Source organism: Odocoileus virginianus, chromosome 23, assembly GCF_023699985.2.
Source record: "Odocoileus virginianus isolate 20LAN1187 ecotype Illinois chromosome 23, Ovbor_1.2, whole genome shotgun sequence".
In the NCBI taxonomy this organism is placed as follows: domain Eukaryota; kingdom Metazoa; phylum Chordata; class Mammalia; order Artiodactyla; family Cervidae; genus Odocoileus; species Odocoileus virginianus.
The window spans coordinates 4,491,974-4,517,803 of NC_069696.1; the positions used below are offsets into that span (position 1 = coordinate 4,491,974).

Below are 25,830 nucleotides of genomic sequence, written 5' to 3' on the forward strand. Positions count from 1 at the left end.
TGCACTGGGTCTTAGTTGCAGTAAGTAAAATCTTTAGTAGGGGCATGAGACTCTTAGTTGCAGCATGTGGAATATAGTTCCCTGACCAGGGTTCAAAGCCGGGGCCCCTGCACTGGGAGCTCAGAGTCTTAGCTACTGAACCCCCAGGGAAGTCCTCCCCCCCATTCTGTAGGCTGTCTTTTCATTCTCTTGATAGTATTCTCAGATGCACAAATGTTCTTTTGTTTGTTTGTTTCTGAAAAATAACTTTTATTCTAAATCCGTGATAAGCTACATATTCATCTGCCACTACTTCAGGTCACAGTTATGTTGACATCTCTCCTTTGAAACACTGAACTGTTTTTTCTACAAAAAATATGGAATGCTTCACGAATTTGCCTGCCATCCTTGCGCAGGGGCCATGCTAATCTTCTCTGTATCATTCCAATTTTAGTATATGTGCTGCCGAAGTGAGCACGCACAAATGTTCTTAATTTTGATCAAGTCCAATTTATTAACTTCTTTTGTTGCCTGTGCTTTTGTTGTTAGGTGCCAAGTCACTGTCAGATCCAATGTCATGAGAACTTCCCCTATGTTTTCTTCTAAGAGGCTTACAGTTTCAGCACTTATGTTTAGGTCTTTCATCTATTTTGAGTTAGTTTTTGTGTATGGCGTAAGGAAAGGAGCCAATTTCAGGCATGTGAATATCTAGACTTCCCAGCACCATTTGTTGAAAAGACTATCCTTATTTCTTATTTTCTTTTATGTTTACATATTTTTAAGTTCCCTGCTAAGGTAAGGAAAGTGGGGATTAATTAAACTGTAAGCAGTCGATGAGCAAAATATATTACATTTAGGTAAATACAATATTGAAACCAGATAACTCTTCTGTGGATCTGTGTTAATATTACAGATCTAAGTCTCACCTCTTCCATGATGCCCTACTTCTTCAGCCTAAAACAATTCTGTCCTATATCAGACTCTTAGCTTTCATGGCCTATATTTTTTGCGTGAATTTTTATTTTCTAAAAAGTCATCATTACTATTATCATTTTAATGTTTTATCTAGTTACTAACTTATTTGGCTGAACCAGGTCTTTGCTGAAGTTTGCGAGATTTTTTTTTTTCTCAGTTGCAGGGATCTAGTGGGATCTAGTTCCCTGACCAGGGGTTGAACCCGGGCCCCCTGCATTGGGAGTGTGGAGTCTTAGCCACTGGACCCCTGGGGAAGTCCCTTGTGTGAATTTTAAATTGAAATGTATTTGACATTAGCACTGGGTAAAGTTAAGGTGTTTTAATTTGTAAGACTCCAGGGTCTCAATTATTTTTCTCACAAACTACGGAAGTTTATTTTTCACAGTGTTTGATGAGGACTCACTTCCTAGACTACACCTTCTCTGTAGCTGGCAGACCAATGCTGGCAGGAAACCTTAGCTCCTCTTCGGTTTTCTCTATAAGGATTCTCAAGTGTCCTCACAATGTGGTACTCAGCTGTCCCCAGAGGAGCGATCTAGAAGACCAAGGAAGAGGCTCCCATGATCTCTTAGACAGTTCATTATGACTCACTGAATGTCAGGCTGAGGATCCATGTTAGGCATGACTTTGCATGCATCCAATGTCCTCTAATGCAAGGTCAGGCTGAGAAGTCTCACCATCTGCCCTCTGCAAGATGGAGGCCCTGGAGAGCTGGTGCAACAGCTCCATCCAAATCTGAATTCCCAAGAACTGGGGGGCCAATGGTATGAGTCCTGTGGAGAAACCACTGGCTCTTCTTGGGCACAGTTCTCAGGGACCAAGGTGGGGGATACCCACAGAATCCCCTCGGCACTCAGGCACACACCGCCTGGGAATGCAGGTGAGTTGGTGCCCCGTGGGGTGAACCTTGGCCCATGGGATCAGGAACCAGTCCTTCCTGAGCGAAGGGGGTGGATGATTCTGAAGCCCTTTAGCACGGCTCCTCGGAAAGTGCTAAGGACACGCAGCCCCAGTTCCCTACAACAGTCTTCCCGAAAACACACCTTTGTGTTGGTTTTCCTCCTTTCCTGTCTCACCCTCCCCAGTTCCTACCCACCTATTCCCACTCCCTACCGCCAACGCTTCTACTCAAACTTTGGTCTCAATCCTTGCTTTCTAGGAAGAACACAGGCTAACACAGTAGCCCTAGTCTTCTGATAGCTCTTCTTTTTTTTATTTTTCAGTCAGAAACAAATTATTTCTTGTAAGCAGTGATACAAGACAAAAGTAAAGTAAATGTTAAGAGTCAGCAAGGGAAGGTATGGCTCTGTGACCAAGATAGAAATACTTGGTTTCTGTATCAGGCTCAACAAAGGCAATAGCCTGAAAATAGCCACTTTTATGGAATCAGCTGTTCTGAAGTCACTGTCAGTTGACCGGAAGCTGTAATTTCCCTGGTCTGTCCTTACAGCGCCTCCGCCCAGGGCATTGTTCTGTGCAGAGGCCGCTGGTGTGATAACTTCTCCTGTGTAACTTGGTTACATACCAGCCTTTTGATTTTCTAATCAAAGGTTTATTTCCTTATTTATTTATTTCTTACTTGGTGGCCATGCCATGTGGCATGCAGGATCTTAGTTCCCTGACCAGGGATTGAACCCATGTCGCTGCAGTGGAAGCTTGGAGCCCTAACCACTGGACTGCCAGGGCAGTCCTATTCCTTATTTGTTTCTAAAATGTAAAATTTAGTGGTTTTCAGTATATTCACAAAGTTGTATAATTGTCTCCACCATCTAACTCCCAAATCTTCTCATCTCTCCAAACAGAAACCTGTATCCATAACCCATCACTCTCAGATCCCCACCAACCACTCTCTGTGTCATAAATTGGCCCATTCTGGATGCCTAATATTAATGGAATCATATGTGACCTTTTGTGTCTGGATTCTTTCACTTAGCATAATGGTTTCAGGATTCATCCACGTCGTAGCCTGGGTCAGTACTTCTGAGTTCTTTCTTCCTGACACCAGCCAATTCTTTGCCACCAGCTGGTTGCCCAACAATTTTATTCAGTTATTGAACTAACTCCTGGAGTTAGCTCAGACCCCACAGATGAAGTACTCAGTCCCACAAGACTGCCCCCACATGAGAAACCAGCTGCACATGGGGTGCCCAGGCTATCCACATTTCTCCCCAGGCAGCTACAAATTCAGAGGTTACTGTGATCCCCTCCCCCACTTAACTTTGATACCTCACTGGGATGACTCCAGCTCACAGATTGGGAGAGTGTTTGACTTACTAGTTCATTGTAGAGACCACAGCTCAGCACAGACATGGAAGAGGTGCAGGCGGTGAAGTGTGGTAGACCTCCCAGGGCATACCTCCTGCCAGCACTTTGATGTGTCCATCAACCCAGAAGCTCTCTGAACCCTATTATTTAGGGGGTTTGGGGGAGTTGATGATGCGATTGATTCAATCATTAGCCATTGGTCATTGAACTCAATCTCCTGCCCCTCTTCCGTCCTTGATGTTGGGCATGGACCTGAAAGCTCCAACCCTCTCACAATAGGTTGGTCTTTCCTGCTGCCAGCTCCCATCCTGAAGCCATCTAAGAGCCGCCAAGAGTCAGCTCATTAGCATAGACTCAGATGTGGTTGAAAGAGGATGGTTATCAATAACAGAAGACTCTCCTATCACTTAGGAAATCCCAAGGACTTTAGGAGCTCCGGGCCAGGAGCCAGGGACAGAGACCAGACATATATTTACTATTGTTCCATAATACTTTATTCCTTGTTATGGCTGAATAGTATTCCATTTGTTTATCCATTCCTCAGTTGAGAGACGTTTGGTCTGTTTCTACCTTCTGGCTATCGCAAATAGGGACGGCGGAGCCTGGTGGGCTGCCGTCTATGGGGTCGCACAGAGTCGGACACAACTGAAGCGACTTAGCAGCAGCACAGAACGTTTATATGTAAGTTTTATGTTTTCTTTTATCTTGGGTAAATACCTAGGAATAGAATGGTAACTCCCATGTTTAACGTTTTCAGGAACTCCTAAGCGGTTTCCCAAACACTTATATATATTTTTTAATAATAACTCTCTATATACATTATTTTGGGCTTTCCCAGTGGCTTAGCAGTAAAGACTCTGTCTGCAATGCAGGAAATGCAGGAGATGTGGGTTCGATCTCAGGTCGGGAAGATCTTTTGGAGAAGGAAATAACAAACCACTGCAGTATTCTTGCCTGGGAAATCCCATGGACAGAGGAGCCAGCGGGTTACGGGCCACAAAGAGTCTGACGTGACTGAAGCGACTGGGCACACACTATTTAGGCTTTATCTCCCCATGAACCTTATAAACTCTTTGAAAGAAGGATCAGTGTTTTCCACTCTCCTGAACCCCCCAGTTTTTATCCTAACACCTCAGTATTTGTGTGTGATCATTTCATTAGGACAGTGTGCCCTTTACCTTGGTTATTGTTGCTGTGTACTTGCTCAGTTGTGTCCGGCTCTTTGTGACCGCCTGGACTGCGGCATGCCAGACTCGCCTGCCCTTCACCATCTCCCAGAGCTTGCTCGGATTCAGGAGCAACACCAGTCTTACTATCAGCGGGTTGGTGGACATACACATGGCTTTCTTTGCTTCCTTGCTCTCCATGGTGGAGGAATGCAGGCAACGGTTAGTGTGTGTATGTTGTGGAAACAGTCAGAGTGTGGTGATGGTATTTGGATGGTGGTTAAGAGGGAGTGGGCTTCCCTTGTAGCTCAGTGGGTAAAGAATCTGCCTGCAGTGCAAGAGACCCAGGTTCGATCCCTGTGTTGGGAAGATCACTGGAGAAGGAAATGGCAACCCACTCCAGTATCCTTGCCTGGAAAATCTCATGGACAGAGAAGCCTGGTGGGCTGCAATCCATGGGGTCACAAAGAGTCGGGCATAACTAACACTAACACTTAAGAGGGAGTGGGATTAGAAAGAGTGGCTTCTTCAGTTCACGTGCTTGTTCAGACCCCAGAGAATGTTGATCAGTTTTCACTCAAAGCGATATGTCCACTCATGTGAAATATGTGTACTTTGAGGGGATCTATTTATGTTCCACTGGTAGTCATCCTTTCCTGTCAGGAATCTCACCTGCTGTTTTGTCTGTTTGGTCAGATTCCTGGGACATTTTTGTTTCCTGTTGTTTAGTAAAGGTGCTTTTTCTGGGATGTACCAAACCTGGTGATTTTTTTGAAGATTTTTTTTTTTCCTTTCAATTCAGTATATTGAGAAAGAAATGGGAAGGTCAGATCCATTCTAGGAGTGTTTCGGGTTGTGTGTTAAATAGCCATTCATTTTGAAACACAAGGACAGGATTGTAATAAAAGGACATGGAACGGTAAAAGCAAAAAAAAAAAAACTCAACAACAAAACAAACAACAAAAACCAAAGTGATGTGTCCAGTTCTATTGTACTCATGTTTGGCAGTATCTTCCGCTTACCATCAGCTCATCTCAGCTCTCCATTCATGCACGTCTCAGAGCCTCACCCCAGGCATTAATCAGGCAGGACTCTTTCATTGGTACGTGACAAAAAAAAACTCAACTTCAACTTCCTCGTGAGAAAAGACAAAAGCAGAGGAGCAGTTTCTTGGCTGTAGGTCTCAGAGTTAGCATCTTCAGTGAAGCTGGGTCCACCATCGTCAGATGGATTGCTCACCTCCACTGTCCCCCTGAGTCTGTGGGCTCTGTTTTCTTCTCTCGACTTTATTCTCAGAAAGATTCTTTCCCTGGCAGTACGTCGTCCCCTGGAAGCTCCCTCTGCTGCTCACTGTCTCTTTGACATAGATCCTGGGAAGCGAGGCAGCGACCAGGAGCTCGGCGGGTCAGAGGAGCCCATAGAACTCACACTCCTCATCCCACCACCCACCAGAGAGGGGAACGGGAGTGAATGAATGAAAGAAAGAGGGGGCGGGAAGGAAACGAGGAGAACCAGCGGGCCTTTACTTGGCAACCAAGCCACCATCTAGGAAACCACCCTCTCAAGAGAAACGTGGCTCCTTGTTGACCTTCTCACTGCGTTAGAGACAGGAGGCTCTGTGTACCAGGCCCGTGCTGGGCTTTGGCAGGAGCAGGCAGGACACTGGAGCTCGAGGGAGAAGGACAGCTGGTTGCTGGTGAGGCTGGAGGAAGGCCTGGAGCAACTCCTTTGTCGCTGGGAACCCGAGCCTCTTGGGAGCAGTCACACGAGGATGGCCTTGGCTGGGGATGTGCGGAAACCGGCCAAGTTCACAGTCAGCCTCCCTCAGCCTGGACAACCTTTGAGAGAGGCGTGTCTCTCTTGAATTTGCAGAACTGAGCCTCAGCAGAGGGGAGAACCAACGTTTCTCATGGTTGCAATGTGCAGACTGTGTCAAAACGTGTTGCTGCCTCTATGTTGCTCCAACCTTGAGAAAGCAAGGCTCAGCTCAGCCCTGAACAGAAGACATAATTGTAGGGTTGAGAGCTTAAGGAGTTCCAGAATGGCTCCTCCAGATAAATTTATCTTTGCTAGTCATTGTTTACTCCACTGCATTTTTCACTTTTTTTATTTGAGTGGAAATACACATTTTCCTGGTCATTAAAAAAATAAGATGTATAAGGTTTAAAATTCAAGCAGTACAGAAGTGTAAGCAATGCTCAGCAATGATATGGACATGGAGAGTGTCCATTATACAAACATGTACAGTCTTGCTCATTCATCTGTATATTTGGTGTTTAGTTTAATAGCTAAGTCATGTCTGGCTATTTAGTTTAATAGCCCACCAGGCTCCTTTGTCCATGGGATTTCCCAGGCAAGAATACTGGAGTGGGTTGCCATTTGCTTTTCCTGGGGATCTTCCCAACCCAGGGATCAAACCCATGTCTCCCGTGTTGTAGGTGGATTCTTTACTGCTGAGCCACTGAACGCTATTCCAATGAAAATGCCTTCAGAACATTTTTACAGCTAGATGCCAAAGTAAATGCTGAAGGGTAAAGGTGCAAAGATTGTGATAAAATTCTGAAAAAGAAAAATAGGGTAAAATTAGCCCTAGAAGATTGAAATATATTATAAAATTACCATTATTAAAAGTTTCCCAGTGACACAGGTATAGACAGATTAGTGGTATAAACTAGCTATTCAGAAATAGATCCAAACATATGTGTGGGCTGTATGTGTATAAGATAAAGGTAGATATTTCTATCTAAAGATAGAATTTCAGGATTTGGGTGGTGGGGAGATTACTAATAAATGGAGTTGAAACATTTAACATACTATCTAGAAAAACAAAACAAAACTGGATCCCTACCTCATTCCTCATATACCAAAACAAATTCCAGATGTATCAAATGTGTTAGTGTTAAATTGCTTCAGTTGTGTCCGACTCTTTGAGACCCTATGGACTATAGCTTGCCAGGGTCCTCTGTCCATGGGATTCTCCAGGCAAGAAGACTGGAGTGGGTTGCCATTTCCTCCTTCAAATACTTAGATGCTAAAGTATCAAATACTTAGATGATAAAAATAAAACCATAAAACATTGGGAGAATTTAAGAAAATAATCTTGGGCGATATCATGGACTGAACTGTATTCCCTCAGTATTCGTATCTTGAAGTCCTAACCCCCAGGATCTCAGAATGTGACTGTTTGGGGAGATAGGGAAGGTAATTAAATTTAAAATGAGGTCGAGGCAGTGGGCTCTAATCCAACATGTTGCTGCTGCTGCTACTCAGTCGTCAGTAGTGTCCGACTCTGTGCAACCCCGTGGACTGTAGCCTGGCAGGCTCCTCTGTCCATGGGGAGTCTTCAGGCAAGAGTACTGGAGTAGGTTGCCATGCCCTCCTCCAGGGGATCTTCCCAACCCAGAAATCAAACCCTGGTCTCCTGCATTGCAGGCAGACTCTTTACCACTGAGCCACCAGGGAAGCCCAGTCTGATATAACTGGTATCCATGTAAGAAGAGACTAGGACATAGACACTCATAGAGACAAGACACAGGAAGAAGGCAGCTGTTTACAGCCAAGGAGAGAGACCTTAGAAGAAACCACCCCTGATAATACCTTGTTCTTGGACCTCCAGCCTCCACAACTGCGAGGAGATAAATTTCTGTTGTTTAAGCCACTTTGTCCATGGTCCTTTGTTATGGCAGCCTTGCAAGCTCATACAGGTGACTAAAATCTAAATGGTGTATGACATTCGGAAGCTATAGAAGAAATGCTTGATAAATTTGACTACATAACAGTTTAAAATTTCTGCACACAGAAATAAAAACCTATGACAACAATGAAAAGCCTCCCCAAATTAAAAACACTCAAGGGCTAATTTCTTTTATTTAAAAAAAAGAGCCCTTGATTGCCAGATCTTCCTTCCTTTCTTTCATTTTCTTCCTTCTTGATAGTTTCCTGTTGAATCCTAATTTCAGTTGTAAGCACCCTGTACAGCCTGACACTGTGGGGCTCCTAGTTTAGAACCTGTGGTCTAGACACCCACCCTAGGGTGTTGGACCTTCAGCAGATCCGTGGACCTACATCCTTGTAAGTTCTCATGCCATTAAGAGATAGAGAATTGGGGATTCTTCCTAGACACCCAGAATCATACATACACGCGTGCACACACACACCACGAATATTAGCTCTCCAATACAGTGCTCTTTGGAGCAGCCTTATACTGAGGAAACCTTTTCTTATAAGCACCGTGATGCTTACTGACCTGAGTGGGAGCAGCCCCCGAGTCGCGCAGCAGAGCGGAGTCAGCCACTGCCTTTGCTGTCACGAGAGGCCCACCTGCCTGGGAAGCAGCCTTTGTGGAGCTGCGGTTGATGGATGGCTGCAGAGAGAGCCTGAAGAGGCTCTAAAAAAACCCCTTCTCTGTGCCTTAGGCCAAATCACACTCCCAGGCAGAAGTCTCCAGAAGGGAAAGAGGAAGCAGGAGAATCTGTGATCCCCAGGAACCCCCTCCCCTGAGCAAACGTGAGGTGAGGGGAGGGGCAGTGTGCTGTCTGTGGGGGTCAGGGAGGATGAGTGGGTAAAAATGCATACTTCACACAGTTAACTGTGGTTAATCTCAGGCAGGGAAACTTGGAATGATTTTGATTTTCTTCAATTTTGTGTATTTTCTAGGGTAAAATTGGATTGCTTTTCTAACATGAGAAAGAACAATAAATGTTATAAAAATCATTTTGTATGTGAATCTTACCTTCCTAACTAGACCATATAAACTCCGTAAAGTCTTGAGTGTTTCCCAGACTGAAGTCACTTGGGCAGAAGATGCCTTGCCCGGGGTCAGAATGACCCATGGAGCCATCTGGGCAGCAGGATTGGGGGACTAGGTGTGTGTTACCTGCTCCTGATCTCAGAGGCATGTCATCATGCCCAGTGTGCACCTGGCCTCATGGTGCAGTGTTCCAGGGCTCCATTACTTGGTGGTGTTTTTTGTTTTATTTACTTTTGTCTGTGCTGGGTCTTTGTTGCTATGCTCAGGTTTTCTCTAGTTGTGACAAGCAGGATCAGGGGCTGCTCTTTGTTGGGATGCATGAGCTTCTCATTGCAGTGGCTTCTCCTCTTGCTGAGTGTGGGCTTCAGTAGTTGCAGCACTATGGGCTCAGTAGTTGTGGCTGGAGGGCGTTAGAGCTTGGGCTTAGTAGCAGCATGCGGCCTCAGCAGTCGTGGTGCATAGGTTTAGTTGCCCTGCAGCATGTGGAATCTTCCTGGACCAAGGATCAAACCTGTGTCCCCTGCATTGGCAGGTGGATTTGTTAAAACTGAGCCACCAGGGAAGTCTGGTGTAGTTTTAAACTTTGGGTGGTACTTCCTGGTCCATTAGAAGTTTGCCACTCACAGGTTTAAGACTGGTTGGTGTGAATATCATCCATCAACTTGAATGCTATTTTATGCAAGAAGTCTTCTCTGATTTCCTCACAGAGAAGTAATCGTTCCTTCCTCTTAAGTTTCATCATATGTGATTCCTACCACCATAGCATCCATCACCTTCTAAATTTGTGTCAAGTCATGTACACACACATCTTATCTCCTCTCCGAAATGATGTGTTTCTTGAATCAGGATCCATCCTTCTCTTTACAAGGACACCACTCTATGAGGTGGGTGTGTTATCTTCACTTTATATGTGAGAAACCTGAGGACCCAGAAGGTTAACAACATCTAGTGCAGTAGATTAATATCTAGTATCTAGTATAGTAGGTCTTTGGGCTTCCCAGGTGGCATAGTGGTAAAGAATCCATCTGCTGATGCAGGAAATGCAAGAGACATGAGTTTGATCCCTGGGTCAGGAAGATCCCCTGGAGAAGGGCATGGTAACCCACTCCAACATTTTTGCCTGGCGGGCTATGGTCTGTGGGGTCACAAAAGTTGGACTGAGCACACACAGCACACACATAACAGATCTTCAGTAGGTCACGCTGCTCCTGAGTGATGGAGGCTGGATTCACATTCAGGTTGTCTGACCTGAGTCCGTGCCCTTCCTTCCTGGGCCTCAGCATCCTCCTGCCACGCTCCCTGCACACCGCAGGCAGCAACAGTGCAATAGACACTCATCAAATGAGTTCATTATTCTGTGATACAACAAGAAGACTGGGCAGCTGGTGGGACACCCTTCCAATTTCCCACACATCCTCTGGTGGCCAGCATTAGGACACTTTAGACAGTAAAAGATTTCAGAATAAAGTCAGGGAATACTAAAGGGCTAGATCTGCCTCCAGACCACCATTAGACCAAGTCTGACCAATGTGGACATGAGTTGCATTAACCTAGGGCACTGCTTCACAATCATACGGAAACCTAGCTAAGCCAGTAATTTCCTAAAGAGGAGAAGTTACACATCTCAGAGAACTAAATTATGTCACTCTTTGAACCTTGGTGTTGACTGTGTGTTGGGGGTCGGGGGAGGGCATATATATTGTACATGTTATACACACATACTGGAGTAGAAAACATTCTTGCCTGGAGAGTCCCATGGACAGAGGAACCTGGAAGGCTACAGTCCATGGGGTTTCAAAGAGTCAGACATGACTGAGCACACACTATACACACACGCGCGCACACGCACACACACACACACACACACACACACACACACACACACATATAGTGAGGTTTAATGAGAGCATGTGAAGGGCCCAGCACAGAGTGTGGTACACAGAGGAACTGCACACCTATGATCCCTGCCCTCCGCTCCACCCTCATTTCCCAGCTAGGCTGTAGGAAGGCACGCAGCCGGGGAGAGATGAGTGCTGGTGATAAAACAGATGAGGACAGCTAGTGATAAGAGAGATGCTGGTCCAGCTCCACAGGACTCAGTGGATGTGAATCAAAGGTGGTGAGGTCCACTGCCCAGACCCCACAGAGCAGCTTTTATTCTTGTGAGAAAAGTCTGTCAGGAGAGGGGTGAGGGAGAGGTCTGCTGGAGGAAAGTGGGGGCAGTTTTCTCCTGGCAGAGGGTGAAATCGGTTCCTGGGAAGTCTTCCCTGTAACAAGTGGCTGGTTTGTTAGCCGGGACTGGATTAGGTCAGGGATGTTTAGCCATCTACACCTCTCGCTGGGTCCTCAGCACCTTAGTGAGGAATAACAGGAAGATTAATTGCAGGTATCTGCCAGTCTGCTCATCCCACATAAAACAACCAACCCTGGATGGTTGCTCTCATTCCAGAACTGCTCAGCCTCCAGCCTCTGTGAAGTGTGCCCATCTGTCTGGAAGAACGCAGTCCAGGCCATGTTTTCCCTAAGCAGTAGAAAAAGCCAGGCTGAACAAAGGAAGAAGTTTGTCCTAAGAAACTGGAAGTTTACTTAAGAGATATTTCAACAACTTATGTCTTTGGTAAGTCTCCCCTGAAACAGACTCCTAGGAGGAGACATGCATGCAGGGTGTTGGGGTTGTCTTTATTTTTGAAGTTTTTTTCTTTGATGTGGACTATTTTTTAAAGTCTTCATTGAATATATTACAATATTGCTTCTGTTTTATTTTTTTTGGCCATGAGACATGTGGGATCTTAGTCCTCCGACCAGGGGTTGAACCTGTACACCCTGCGTTGGAAGGTGAAGTCCCAGCCACTGGACCACCAGGGAAGTCCCAGTTATTTTTGTTGTTCTTGTTGTTGTTTGGGAGGTGGAGTGTCCTCTCAGGAACGACACATGAACGGCAGTAAGGGAAGCAGGTTTGGGCAGAGGGAGGAGGTGAGTTTGCATGCTACAGCACCAGGGCCTCTGCTGAGCCCACGGTGGCTGGACAACAGTGCAGAGTTGTCCCCAGTAAAACATGGTGTGGCCTTGCATCCCCAGTGACCAGCCACTGCATGCTGGCCGCCCCAGAGAGGGGTAGAACCTTGTGCAAGGCAGCCCCCTCACCCTCCCTGACCCTTCAGAGGGGGCTCAGCTGTGAACCATCAGCAGCTAACACCTCAGCGGCTGGAACCTTCTCTAACCCACCGTGAGGTGGTGAGCCACGTTCAGAGTTCAAAATCTAGGGAACATGTCAGACTGTCAAGATTTCAGAGAGTAGTCATGAAGGAAGAATGAAGTGAAGCCCACTTAGGAGCGAAGATTTGGGAAGGGGAGGAGAAAGGGCCATTGTGTAATGGGCAGCTTTCCAGAGTGCTGACAGGCTAGAGCCTGGCCCAGGTGGCCTGAGTACAGGCCAGCGAGGTCTGGGGTGTGATGGACAAATCTGCATGTTCCTTGCCAATTAAGGAAGTAGAATCAATGGACTCCTACACCTGGGAACTTACCTCGTAGCCTGGAATCAGAGTAGTCACTCAACAGATGTCTTTTTGAATTGAATAGTGTTTCACTGGTTTGGAGTTTCTGTCTGAGGAATCCATTGGTGCTCTTTGTGGAAAGTGTGGGGTTTTTTCCCAGAGTGTGGATGCACCAGTATGCTCACCTTTTTTTAACTGTATAGGGATTTAAAAGTCCTATTCATAACACGTGCCAAGCCCTAGGAAGAAAAAGTAAGAAGATGAGAGTTTGTTAGATCTTGACAAAGGAAAACAAAAAACCACAACTGAACAAACAACCTTATCCATCCAATGGCTCCCTCTGAGGCTGACCCTTTACATGCCCCAAAACAGGCACCAACCAAATCCAACAGACATGCATCTCGGCAGTTGTTCAGCTATACTGGTGCATATGGCTGAGTATGGCTGAGTATCTCTTCTGCACACGGAAGGCTTCCAGTAAATGATTGTTGGATTGAATTTCATTGCTTTGGTAGTCCTGACCTTGGCATCTGATGGCTTTCTTTCAGAAGTCAGGTTACTTTTTCTTGCCAAAATATGACCATGACCATTTTTCCTCCTTAAAATAATCCAATGGGAGTTGTCGAGTAATTTTGAAGAAATTCACGGCAATCCGTTCTTACCTGCATTGTCCAATGTCACTAGCCACACATTTAAGGTTGCTGGATAAAAAACAGGACACCAGTTACATTTGAATTTCAGATAATTAAAGACTAAATTTGTAGTGTAAATGTGCCCCATGCAATATTTGGGTTATACTTATACTACAAAATTATTGGTTGCCTATTTGAAATTAGTAATTAACTCTGCATCCTATATATTGATTTGCTTTTTCATTCCAATCCCAAAGAAAGGTAATGCCAAAGAATGCTCAAACTACTGCACAATTGCACTCATCTCACACGCTAGCAAAGTAATGCTCAAAATTCTCCAAGCCAGGGTTCAATAGTATGTGAACTGTGAACTTCCAGATGTTCAAGCTGGTTTTAGAAAAGGCAGAGGAACCAGAGACCAAATTGCCAACATCCATTGGATCTTCGAAAAAGCAAGAGAGTTCCAGAAAAACATTTGCCTCTGCTTTATTGACTACACCAAAGCCTTTGACTGTGTGGATCACGGAAAACTGTGGAAAATTCTTCAAGAGATGGGAATACCAGACCACCTGACCTGCCTCCTGAGAAATCTGTATGTAGGTCAAGAAGCAACAGTGAGAACTGGACATGGAACAACAGACTGGTTCAAAATAGGGAAAGGAGTACGTCAAGGCTGTATATAGTCCACCTTGCTTATTTAACTTATATGCAGAATACATCATGAGAAATGTTGGACTGGATAAAGCACAAGCTGGAATCAAGATTGCTGGGAGAAATATCAATAACCTCAGATATGCAGATGATACCACCCTTATGGCAGAAAGCGAAGAAGAATTAAAGAGCCTCCTGATGAAAGTGAAAGAGGAGAGTGGAAAACGTTGGCTGAAAGCTCAACATTCAGAAAACTAAGATCATGGCATCTGGTCCCATCACTTCATGGGAAATAGATGGGGAAATAGTGGCAGACTATTTTGGGGGGCTCCAAAATCACTGCAGGTGGTGACTGCAGCCATGAAATTAAAAGACGCTTGCTCCTTGGAAGAAAAGTTATGACCAACCTAGACAGCATATTAAAAAGCAGAGACATTACTTTGGTGACAAAGGTCCATCTAGTCAAAGCTATGGTTTTTCCAGTAGTCAGGTATGGATGTGAGAGTTGGGCTATAAAGAAAGCTGAGCACTGAAGAATTGATGCTTTGGTGTTGAACTGTGGTGTTGGAGAAGACTCTTGAGAGTCCCTTGGAGAGCAAGAAGATCCAACCAGTCCATCCTAAAGGAAATCAGTCCTGAATATTCATTGGAAGGACTGATGCTGAAGCTGAATCTCCAATACTTTGGCCACCTGTTGCGAAGAACTGACTCATTTGAAAAGACCCTGATGCTGGGAAAGATTGAAGGCAGGAGAAGAAGGGGATGCAGAGGACAAGATGGTCAGATGGCATCACCGATTCAATGGACATGAGTTTGAGTAAATTCTGGGAGATGGTGATGGACAGCGAAGCCTGGCATGCTGCAGTCCATGGGATCGCAAAGAGTTGGACACGACTGAGCGACTGAACTGAAGTCTGATAACCCTACACACGTGGCTAGCTAAACTTAAGTTAATTGAAGTGCATAAAAATTTTAAAGTTTATTTTCTCAGTTTTGCTCACTATATTTCAAGAGCTCAATAGCCATCTTGAATAGCACAGATATAAGAAATTTCTGTCATTGCAGAAGGTTTTATTGGACCCTAATTTGCCAAGCAAAAGATCACAGGAAAGGTTTCTTTTTACACACTTAAAAAAAGTTGCATTTGGAACCTAGAGGACCCCTTGTAACATAGCCAAGAAGCCTCAGTCTCCATTTGTTACTTTTACTGAACATGCAGGGTATTTATTTATTCCCAACTAGCGGGCCTCTATGACGGAAGCAGTTCCCGCACACTGACTTTTGTGGAGGCAGGCATCCTGCTTTTCTCCTGGGACTACCAGGAACTAAGTCAGCTCTCAGATCAGAGCAGATCAAAATTTAAAGTGTCCTAAATGAAAAATGAGTGTGTTGTTATTTGACTAATCAGTCTCCTCACTCACAGATTTTTCTTAAATTGATAATCAGATGACATCATCACCTAGATTATCTGTTTATAACCCAAGTCTGAGATGAGCTTGGAAAACACAGAAGTCGTCTCTCCCTTAATTAGCCTTTTGGGAGAAAACCTGTTTTGCACCGCTGCCTGCAGTGCTGGGAGTCTTACAAGGAGCAGGAGTCAATTAAACTTCAGAAGAGACACTTGCCAAAAGTTGATTTTTTACATATGACTTGGTGGATCTTAAGTAGAAACTGGCTAACATGCCAAATGTGACCAACTTAAAAGTGAGAAGACTATATCAACATAAAGGTCAGGAATCTAAAGGATTTTACATAGTCAACAGTTGTACACCAAAATATTATAAAAAACAAAATTGAAGACTAATGACTTAAGTTTCAAAATATTGCTACATGTGTGACAGAGTTGATGCCATCTATATATGAGAAATTCTCATAGATCAATAAGCAGAAGACAAATACCTCAGTAGAAAAATGACCAAATGATTGGAAAGTCACAAAATAAAACAAAAGTCTAATAAACCTTTAGTGTCTAGGATAGTGACTGTCACACAGTGGACACTCAGTAAATACCCACTGGATGAATGAATGTCTATGAAAAACACTTGATTTCAGGAAAAATAAAAAACTGCAAATTAAAATAACAGTGAAATATCATTGGTTGTTGCTTGTTGGGTCAGTCTTTTAATGTACCCTCCAGGGCTTAGTGGTTGGTATCTAGACATGTGCATGCATGCTCAGTCACACAGTTGTGTCTGACTCTGTGACGCCATAGACTATAGCCCACCAGGCTCCTCTGTCCATGGGATTCTCCAGGCAAGAAATACTGGAGTGGGTTGCCATTTCCTCCTCTAGGGCATCTTCCCGACCCAGGGATCGAACCCACATCCCCTGTGTCTCCTGCCTTGGTGAGTGTGTTCTTTACCACTAGCACCATCTGGGAAGCCATACATAGACATGGGATGCATCCACATCAAGCCCTTTCTCACACTGAATTTTCCTAGCTGGAGAAGGAAAAGGAGGTCTGTCTTTGTCTTTGGCATGCTGGTTGTCAGGGCAGGCTCTAGAGCCAACAGTGGCTGTAACCCCCACTTGAATGTGGCCAAAATATAGAAGTAGAAATGAGATGGAAAGACAGAGGGAGAGAGAAAGAGAAAGTGCTCTGGTGAAACTTGAGTTGATATATCCAGTCAGCTTTAAGGCTAGTGTACTTTCTTCCTTTCTGTGGTTTTGTGAACCAGTTAATTCTACTTTTTTTTTTTTTGCTAAATTTAGCATGAGCTTGGACTTCCACTTCCTATCAAGATGGCAGTCAAAGGGACCAAAATTACCCTCCCAGCAGAAGCAACAAAAAAATCTAGAGAAAGTATTTTTTTAAGTAGCCATTTTCAAGATATTGGATATCAACACACTGCTATATTCAAAATGGAAAACCAACAAGGACCTATTGTTTAACACATGGAGCTCTGCTCAATGTTATGTGGCAGACTGGATGGGAGGCAGGTTTAAGGGAAAATGAATACATGTATATGTAGGGCTGAGTCCCTTCACTGTCCACCTGAAACTACCACAACATTGTTAATCGGCTATACCCCAATATGAAATAGAACGTTTAAAGTTTGAAAAAAAAAAAAAGATATTGGACATCAGACCTGATGAAAGTGGAAAAGAATGAGTTAAGCCCTATGTGCGCCTAGCCTACTGCCTTGAGAGATTTTCCAGATGGTGACACGGAAAGGTGGAATCTGGGTAGAGCCTGGCAGATTCCCTGAGTTGAGAAGCTGAGCTACAGTCCAGGGAGAGCAAGACAGCCAGAGTTTGCAGGGCAGAATATCAGAGAGGAGAGCACTACACACACATACAGAAAAATGACAACCACCGCAAATTCTAGAGATGTGTAGAGGGTCCCCCTCAGCTGTTCAGCAAAACTCTCACCAGCACATGAATGCGAGGGAACTGTTCAAGACTAGGAAAGAACCACCTGAAGGTATTGTAGGAACAAGAACTCATCCAGGGCCTGCAGAGTGCCTGTTCCTGCCAGCCAGACTGGAAATCTTATAACTCACAGATCATTAAGCAAAGTATTCAGAAGGATTTTACCTCAGTTGTAGGGGCAAAGTTGGCTCTCAATTAAATGCAGGTCGGGTCCTGCCTAACAGATTTTTAAAAATAAGATGAAAGGATCAGATTGTTTCCAAATAACCGTGCTCCAGAACATACTCAAAAATTAAAACTACAAAAACATCCAGCACTCAACAAGGTAAGTTCATGATGAATGGCATTAATGAAAAATTACTGGGTATACACACAGATAAGTGGGGAATATGACTGGTAATCAGAAAAGTAAATAATCAAACTGACCCAGAACTGATGCAGATGTTAGAATTAGCAGGGAAGGACATTAAAATAGTTATTATAACTCTGTTCCATAGGTTCAAAAGGCTAGAGAAAAGGTTGAATATGTTAAGTAGAAATATGGATGATATTTTTAAAAGACTCAAATTCAGCTTACAGAAGTACAAACAATAGTGTCTGAGATAATGGGTATACTGAGTGGGATTAATGGCAGATTATTCATAATGTTTTCAAAGTTTGTCCATGTTGTAGCATGTATTAGTACTTCATTCATTTTTATGCCCGAATAATATTCCATTGTATGGATATACCACAATTTATCTATTGATTCATTAGTTGATGGACATCTGTTTCTACCTCTTGGCTGTTATGAACAACACTGCTATGAAATCTCATATACAAGGTTTTGTGTAGGCATGTTTTATTTCTCTGGGGGATATACCTTGGAGTGGAATTTTCCTAAGCTTCTTTATCCTCAGTCCCATTGATCAAGTACATAAATAGTCCAGTTCCAGCTAGAACTGCTGGAATTACACGGTGACCCTGTTGAACCTTTTGAGGGAGCAGCTGCACCACTTTACATCCCTAGCAGCAGTGAAGTCCGGTGACTCTATTTTTTGCTGTTGCTGCTTGTGCTTTTGGTGTCATATCTAAGAAACCATTGCCTAGCTACAGCTCATAAAGATTCACTCCTAGGTTTTCTCCTGTTTTCTTTTCCACTTGGATCTATGATCCATTCCGAGTTAATCTTTGTGTGTGGTATGAAGCAGGTATTCACTCTTTTTTGTTTGTTTGCTTGCCTGTGGCTATCTTCTTGTCCCAGCACCATCTGTTGAAAAACCATTCTTCCCCATTGAGTGGTCTTGGCATTCTTGTTGAAAATGAACTGATTACAAATGGGAGGGATTATTTCTAGTCTCTCAATTCCATTGAGCTGTATGTTTATCTGTATGTCAGTTCCACCCTACCTTGATTACTATAGTTTTGTAGTATGTTTTTGCAATCAGAAAGCTTGTTTTAATTTTACTCTTGTTTTTCAAAATTGTGTTTGCTATTCCCTTGAAATTTTATACACATTTTAGGATCAGCTTGTCAGTGTTTACAAAGAAGCAAGCTGGGATTTTGATAAGGACTGTGATAATCTGAAGTTTAATTGGAGAGTATTGGCATCTTAACAATATTAATTCTTCCAATCAATGAACACAGAACATCTTTCTGTTTATTGAGGTCTTCCTTAATTTTTTTGTAATGTGAGGACAAGTTTTACACTTCTTTTGCTAAATTCTAATTATTTTATTCTTTCTGATGCTATTGTAAATGGAGTTGTTTTCTGAATTCAGTTTGTTCATTGCTAGTATATAGAAATACAATTGATTTTTGTATGTTGTTTGTGTATCCTGTAAACTTGCTGAATTCGATATTAGTTTTTATCATTTTTTAGTAGATTCCTTAGGATTACCTATATCATGTCACTTGCAAATAAGCATAGCTTTCTTTTCTAATCTGTTCTTATTTATTGCCCTGGCTTGAAACTTCAGTACAATGTTGAACAGAACTGACAAGAGCAGACATTTTTGTCTTGTTCCAGATCTTAGAGGAAAGCATTGTCTCTCACCGTCGAGTATAGTGTTCGCTGTGGATTCGAATTATGTTTACTTTTAATTAAGTATTTTGGTAAATTCATCCAATATTTTACACACAGTTTTGAAATTTACTAATCTCTCAATTACCTATTGAGAATGAACAGAGCTAGTTTTATCTTCTGAATGTGACTTACAAACACGTGAGCCCTTCTGCAAATTTGTTCTATTTGGTGTTGGCAGTACCAAAGAAAAAAGATATTTGACCTTACATTAACATTCCTCGAGGCTGTCTTAAGCCTGATGCTAATTTGGTGTAGTTAATAGTTAATTTTTATAATCCCTTTAATGGCTCTGTGGATGATCACAATGCTCTGTGCACAATAGGTTCTTGATAAATATTGATATATTGTTGGGAGTTAATTGATCATAGGGGAAGGGATAACATGGAAAAATAAAACCCAAAGATAATCCAATATTCAAATTTTAGCCACTAATTTTTATCCCAACATTGCTCTCCCAATTTCCCCTCTACACATCTATATCCTTTTGTGCCCTTTATCGAATGTATAAGTAGCCTAGAAGATAGACACTCTGAGAGGAGAAAATTCTGATTAATCCACAGACACTCCAAGTCGAATATGAGTTATGAAAAGGGGTTTGTACACAATTCTGTGATCTTAAATCCTTATTATCAGGATTTGGCACTCAGCAAATATTTGGCAGTTTAAAAAGTAATATTCTAGATTTAACACACCTGGATACCAGATGAATGTAGGATTCTTGGGATGATAGTTTCCTTAGGCCATAGTTTCTACTTTTTAGAGTGGGGTGGGGTAGGGTAGGGTGTGGTGTGGTGGGGGGTGGGCTTCCCAAGTGGCACTAGTGGTAAAGAACCCGCCTGCCGATGCAGGAGCCACAAGAGATGTGGGTTTGATTCCTGGGTGGGGAAGACCCACCGAAGGAGGGCATGGCAACCCACTTCAGTATTCTTGCCTGAGGAATCCCCTGGACAGAGGAGCCTGGTGGGCTACAGTCCAAAAGGTTGCAAGGAGTCAACACGACTGAAATGACTTACCACGCACACACGGGGTGGAGAATAGGACCAGATTATCTCTAAGGGTTTTTCAATTTTCTTCTAAGATCCTATTTCACGATTCTATTTAAGTCATCTTTCTTTCTTGGAAGCTACTGCTTTATATGCTCCATTAATTGTAACCAAAAAAACACCAGGTAGATAAAAACACTTCTCATTCTTATTTGGGGGTGGTGCAAAGGGGTGCTAAGGAAATCTGCCTGACATTGTCAAGGATCAGGGAATGAAAAAAATGTTAAGAGTTGAGATCCCTTGATCAATGCAAAGAAATAGAGGAAAACAACAGAATGGGAAAGACTAGAAATCTCGTCAAGAAAATTAGAGATACCAAGGGAATATTTCATGCAAAGATGGGCTCAATAAAGGACAGAAATGGTAGGGACTTAACAGAAGCAGAAGATATTAAGAAGAGGTGGCAAGAATACACAGAAGAACTGTACAAAAAAGATCTTCACGACCCAGATAATCACGATGGTGTGATCACTCACCTAGAGCCAGACATCCTGGAGTGTGAAGTCAAGTGGGCTTTAGAAGGCATCACTGCGAACAAAGCTAGTGGATGTGATGAAATTCCAGTTGAGCTATTTCAAATCCTAAAAGATGATGCTGTGAAAGTGCTGCACTCAATATGCCAGCAAATTTGGAAAACTCAGCAGAGGCCACAGGACTGGAAAAGGTCAGTTTTCATTCCAATCCCAAAGAAAGGCAATGCCAAAGAATGCTCAAAGTACCACACAATTGCACTCATCTCACACGCTAGTAAGGTAATGCTCAAAATTCTCCAAGCCAGGCTTCAGCAATATGTGAACCGAGAACTTCCAAATGTTCAAGCTGGTTTTAGAAAAGGCAGAGGAACCAGAGATCAAATTGCCAATATCCGCTGGATCATCAAAAAAGCAAGAGAGTTCCAGAAAAACATCTATTTCTGCTTTATTGACTACACCAAAGCCTTCGACTGTGTGGATCACAATAAACTGTGGAAAATTCTGAAGGAGATGGGAATACCAGACCACCTGACCTGCCTCCTGAGAAACCTGTATGCAGGTTAGGAAGCAACAGTTAGAACTGGACATGGAACAACAGACTGGTTTCAAATAGGAAAAGGAGTACATCAAGGCTGTATATTGTCACCCTGCTTATTTAACTTATATGCAGAGTACATCATGAGAAACGCTGGGCTGGAGGAAGCACAAGCTGGAATCAAGATTGCTGGGAGAAATATCAATAACCTCAGATATGCAGATGACACCACCCTTATGGCAGAATCGAAGAGGAACTGAAGAGCCTCTTCATGAAAGTGAAAGAGGAGAGTGAAAAAGTTGGCTTAAAGCTTAACATTCAGAAAACTAAGATCATGGCATCTGGTCCCATCACCTCATGGGAAATAGATGGGGAGACAGTGGAAACAGTGTCAGACTTTATTTTTTGGGGCTCCAAAATCACTGCAGATGGTGACTGCAGCCATGAAATTAAAAGACGCTTACTCTTTGGAAGGAAAGTTATGACCAACGTAGATAGCATATTAAAAAGCAGAGACATTACTTTGCCAACAAAGGTCTGTCTTGTCAAGGCTATGGTTTTTCCAGTGGTCATGTATGGATGTGAGAGTTGGACTGTGAAGAAATCTGAGTGCCGAAAAATTGATGCTTTTGAACTATGGTGTTGGAGAAGACTTTTGAGAGTCCCGTGGACTGCAAGGAGATCCAACTAGTCCATCCTAAAGGAGATCAGTCCTGGGTGTTCATTGGAAGGACTGATGCTGAAGCTGAAACTCCAATACTTTGGCCACCTCATGCGAAGAGTTGACTCGTTGGAAAAGACCCTGATGCTGAGAGGGATTGGGGGCAGGAGGAGAAGGGGACGACAGAGGATGAGATAGCTGGATGGCATCACCGACTCAAAGGGCATGAGTTTGAGTGAACTCCAGGAGTTTGTGATGGACAGGGAGGCCTGGCATGCTGCAGTTCATGGGGTTGCAAAGAGTTGGACATGACTGACTGACTGAACTGAACTGAACTAATGGTCATCCAAATCAATCTACTATCCATTGTGGGAATTCCCTTCAATATCATGTACAGATCAGTCATCTAGCTTCTGCCTGAATGTTTCCTATAGCAGGGAGTTCACTGGCTCACAGGACAGTTGATACCAATTTAGGGCAGTTTTAATTATTAGCAAATTCTTGCTTATGTTAAGCTGAAATATGTCTCCTTATACCACCTACGAGTCTGGCCTTTGGAGTCAGTTCATTTGCCTGGAGAATGCATGTGCTTAAACAACCTTGTGGGGCTTTTGTTGTTGTTATGTATTTGGCTGCACCATGTGGCATGCAAGATCTTTGTCCCCGATCAGGGATTGAACCCATGCCCCCTGCAGTGGAAGCACAGAGTCTCAACCACTGGATGGCTGGGGAAGTCCCCCAGCCTTGTGTCTTAAAAATCCCAAATTCAGTGTTAAGGAAAAGTCTTGGATCATCATCTGCAGATGTAGTTTCCTCTCTCAGGATTTTAGCTCTGGTTCCAGATTGCATATCAGTCAAAGAGAGTGAAAGAGCAACCTTGGCACTTGCTGTTTGCCCAGAAAAGTTTTGTTTTCAGATAGGTGAGTGTCTTTCTCACTAGCAAATACAAAGGGGAAAAAAAATCCATAAGATACACTAAGATCCAATGCCTTGGTCTAGCTAGATGTTATAATTTGGACATAAGAGAACCCACTGGTCACTGGCTGGTTGACCAGGGCATCACGCTTCCCTTTCTGTGTATTCATTTTCTCATCTGTTTTATCTGCACCCTTCACCCCTCCTCAGAGGGAGTTCAAGAAAATGAAAATAATAGTATGACTATGTGAAAAGCTTTGAGTTTGAAAGAAACACATAGACATGCAACCCAGCTGGAAAACCATCTCATCCTAAATTAAATGTGAGGATTCGGTCTGTATTCAGGTTGAGTCACATGGATTGCCCCTGCAAGTTCGGCGACTGCTGTCAACTTTAACTGTCCAGTGGACTCTTGTCAGGATTAGGCAGGTCAGACTTTACTGGACACAACATTGACTGTTTCTGGTGCCTATTTTACCTGAAAAAAAAAAAATAAAGGTCTTTAAAAAAAAACTCCAATTAATACTAAATACTGAAAGATTACAGTGTGTTAGAAGTTGGCAAGATATCATAATATCTAAATGAACTTATTGACCTTTAAATGGAGTTTGGCCTGCATGTCTGTTTGTCACAATTTCCTACTTATTTCCTTCCCTACTTTTCCCCCATTGTCAACTTTTGTTATTCTCAGTGGTCATGGAAAAAGAAATATATTAGTTTGAGGGCCTTAATGTGATGAAAACAACACAGGCTGGCAGGTTCTCTCTCTTCCTTTACTGAACTATTTTCTTTCTTTCTTTTAAAATATAACTGACATACAACATTATATCAGCTTCAGGTGTCCAACATAATGATTTGGTATCTGTATATATTTCAAAGTGATCAGGGCAGTAAGTCTAGCTAACCTCTTTTAAGAGCTATTTCTAACCAGACTCATTACAGAGCTTCTAACAGTAAGAATCAAAGGCTCTGACACAAGCTTGTACCGACAAACACAATCTCAGGAAGAAGTTCACTTCAGTTCTCTCCCCAACTCGTCAAGAGAATGTGCTAGTGATGATATCCAGTGCAATAATATCCAGTGAATATCCAGTGAAAATATTATGTATTTTCTATGTGTAATTACAATGCAACAGGACTATCAGATTGAATTAAGTCTGAAGTGTTCTTTTCATGAAGGAAATTGGCATTAGTATTAGTGGAGAGAGAAACCAGTTTTGGGGAAGGAGGAATGAATATAAAGAAGTAGGGCAAAATGGACAAGTGAGGTTAGAAAGGCAAATAAATTGAAGCTTTATGTCCTATAGGTAGTACTTAAATAATAATAATTTTAAAAGCTGTCTTAAGGGAAATCTGTTGATGAGCTAGTCCTGGAAGAGAGGAAGGAGGTCTCTGTCACAGTGGGGTCAGCTCACGTTTTACCCTCTTTCTATTCCCCACCACAGGTAGCTTCCCCTATGGGCCTGGGGATAGTGACAGACCCTCCAAAGGCATCTTGTTTATGCTTGTATATGGGGGTTAAATGTTGGTAACAATTCAAAGTCCAAAACTGAAGTTCAGCCATGTGAGGAAAGATTATTCTGACACTTAAAATAATATTGTATATTTAAAAATTAATGATAATTTTGATGGAAATATGATTAGTGTTAGGTTAAAAATAAAACAACACATACAATTTAAAAAAAGAAAGTAAGAAATATACTGACAAATAAAAGCACAGATAAAATATTGGAAGGGAATATATCAAAATATTAATGTGGTTATTTCTCTATGGTAGAATTATGAGTGGTTTTTACTTTTCCCCCCCTTATATCTATTTTGTAAATTTTCTAAAAATAATATGTATACTTCTGGAATAATAAAACAGGGAAGGTTGGTTTTAAAGAGTATTAACAGATAAATAAAATGGTTTTCCATTCTTTAAAGAGATAAAATAATGTAATTTTTAAAAATATGTTCTTTGCTGTTCCAATGAACAGAATTTATTATAAACCTGGTTTGTTATGTGTGTGTGTATAAATGTGTGTATAAATGTGTGAGTGTCTATAAATGTGTGTGAGTGTATATAAATGTGTGTGTGTTGTGGGGGTGATCTTGGATACACAGAGTTAAATTTAACCTTTCAAATTAACCACACGGTTGACATCTGCTATGACCAGGGCCCCTTCCCAGGTATTGTACAGGATACAGTTGTTATGAAGCACATACCTTGTTTACAGAAGGCCTACATCTGATGTGGGAAAAAGGCTTAAATATGTGGAAAAGTCAGTAACAATCCCCATAGGAAGCTTACAGGTTTTTCTGCCAGTTGTTACATGATGTTCTGTTCATGTAATTTGATGATCAGAAGACTTTTTTTTTTTTTTTCCAGAAGATGCTTCTTGAGAGGACCTGTCCACTTGAAAACATCTTAGTCAGTGTTTTTTGGGATGTTATCTGTCTTTAGGTAATAACCATGTGTCACAGGAATTTGCTGAGGTAAGACATTTTCCCCCATTTATAAAAAGTTGAACTAAAATTGATTTGGCAATAAGATAGGGGCTAAGTCTTTACAAGGGTTTTAAATTTCTCTTCGGGCCAGGTTCAGCCTTTGGGCCTCCTTCTAATTACTACCTGTGACAATTTTTTTCTAACCAGGGCCTAGCACTTATGTCCTGATTCTTGGGTAGCTAATCCAACACTTCAATCTGTCCTGGTTTGTTATAGGCAGAGACAAGTGATAAGATTGCCCAGTCCTGTTCTGTCATAACTTAATACCTCTGTTGAAGCTCGGTGATCAGGGCTGCAGAGATGCGCAGATAGAGAGCTAAAATCAGCCTAGCAGTTGAAAAGGTCTGCTTTGACAAGCTGCTCC

The 25,830-nt window shown here is 42.6% G+C and overlaps 1 long non-coding RNA gene and 1 other non-coding gene across 2 annotated transcripts in view; one reads left to right on the plus strand and one right to left on the minus strand.

Annotated features, from left to right (window-relative positions):
• LOC110130299 (uncharacterized) overlaps positions 1 to 25,830 on the plus strand; it is a 139,744-nt gene that overhangs the window by 107,843 nt on the left and 6,071 nt on the right. Inside the window, exons 4-5 of the long non-coding RNA XR_002311804.2 lie at positions 11,585 to 11,752; positions 25,348 to 25,454. This is a non-coding gene — a long non-coding RNA (uncharacterized lncRNA). The remainder of the gene's footprint in view (positions 1 to 11,584; positions 11,753 to 25,347; positions 25,455 to 25,830) is intronic.
• Positions 351 to 457, minus strand: LOC139030741 (U6 spliceosomal RNA). The gene has a single exon (XR_011483143.1). It is a non-coding gene; the product is annotated as a U6 spliceosomal RNA (small nuclear RNA).